The sequence below is a fragment of the Eschscholzia californica genome, unplaced genomic scaffold, assembly GCF_041429995.1.
Source record: "Eschscholzia californica isolate CP2 unplaced genomic scaffold, dmEscCali1.0.p SCAF_1, whole genome shotgun sequence".
NCBI lineage: Eukaryota > Viridiplantae > Streptophyta > Magnoliopsida > Ranunculales > Papaveraceae > Eschscholzia > Eschscholzia californica.
Window position 1 is genome coordinate 22,857,681 of NW_028238198.1, and position 1,702 is coordinate 22,859,382.

At 35.2% G+C, this 1,702-nt stretch overlaps 1 long non-coding RNA gene across 1 annotated transcript; it reads right to left on the reverse strand.

Moving 5' to 3' along the window:
• Positions 1 to 268: 268 nt before the first annotated feature.
• LOC147565219 (uncharacterized) lies at positions 269 to 1,052 on the reverse strand. Its single transcript, XR_015237071.1, has 2 exons — positions 903 to 1,052; positions 269 to 779 (listed from the first exon to the last, which is right to left on the reverse strand). It is a non-coding gene; the product is annotated as an uncharacterized LOC147565219 (long non-coding RNA).
• Between the last annotated feature and the right edge of the window lie 650 nt (positions 1,053 to 1,702).

A 1,702-nucleotide genomic window follows, 5' to 3' on the forward strand; every position in this document is an offset into this window, starting at 1 on the left:
GAAAGAGAGATGTACTGAGATTAAAGAGAGATAAATGTACTGCGAGAGAGACCTTTCCACTGGACCTCCATCGCCAGATTTCCTTTTGTTTTAGAGAAGTAGAGAGAGAGAGACGGTAGGGAGATGAAAAGTTTAGGTTTTGGTTTTCTTTTTTACTTTAATGAGGGAGATCTAGAAATTAGGGTTTTGTATAAAATATTATATAAGGGTATAATTGTCAAAATTCTAATTCAGACTTAACATTTCAGATGTAAAAAACAAACATCTAACTTGCAAAGTATTTTAGCTAATTCAGCTTCAGCCCAATTCAGTTCAGCCAATTCAGATTCAGCCAATTCAGATTCAGACATTAAAAAAAAAAAAAAAACACAACCTTAGTACACAATGATGATGATAATGGAAATACAAGAGAAGCAAGTATGAACTAGAGTAACATCCACAATCATAAGCAACTAATGGTACTAAGGTGCATGTAGGAATAAGAAACTAAGTCGCAGCTATAGCTATAGCTTTTTGCTGCTTTTATTAACTTATGACGGATGCATGATAGTGCACAACCGATCATGGGAGTACGCTGGCACAACAACATGCGCAACCAGATCCACTTAGGCCTAGGAGACCGCCGGCAACACAAGCAGAAGCTGTGACTGAACCGCCCAAGTTGATGTTGCAGGTAGTGCCACATTGAGTCTGACACTGTGTGGGATTGCATACCCCAAGTATTGTCAAGTTCAAAATTACAGTGGTCTGGCAGGTAAGTCCTATAGCTGATGCCATCTCTGCATGCATAACATATATTACAAAAAAATATATCGTCAAGATTAGCAATCACAAAAACGAATGCAAGTATATAATAAACTGCATAAAAGAGACATGAAACAAAGACAATTAAGTGTACTTACGCGAATTAGCAGATAAAGCAATCAAGACGAAGAGGAAGCCAACCAACAAAGGAGATGAAGTCTTAGAGGCCATTTTGATGAGTACTGCAAAGAAGTAGATATTCCTATATATTGGTTTTGAAATTCTACTCTTTGATGCTTGCTTGGTGAATTCATCTCCAACATCACCTCTCTATTTATAGCAACCGGCTCCTTGCAAAAGGATTAAATAAATTGCCAACTTGTTCACCTGATGACTTCAACCAACAAATTCCAACTAATTAACTAATCCTTCCAATTTGCTTCAGTAGTACTGATTGATTAAGTAACCAAGTTGTCTCCAAAATATAATTGTTTTGTGCTCTGATCCTAAGATCCAGCTCTTTTCATCACTTGTTTAAGCACTTGCTGCATGTTTTCCCCAATGAATTGACTTCTAGACTAGTTGGCTAAAATAATGGAAAATTCATTGAGTATACCCACACCCACATGTAATCTCCTTTAAATGCGTTTACATGAATAATTAATCACGAGTTCAATACTTTCTCTCTCTATTATCATATAACATTTTTCAGAATCGTTTTCATCATCTTCCAAACCCATCAGGTAAGTTTTCAGAATTGTTTCTTATTATTTATTCTTATTCACCATCATCATCCATCATCTTGTTAAACCAAAACTCCATTATCATATAGAAGTTTTGTTTTTTTCTCACATAAAGCACAATTTTTATTTATTAAAATCTTTCATTAATCTTCATGTTCGTCATCATTTTCATGGTCAGTTTATCATCTTAACCTCTCCATCATCTTACACTAAAT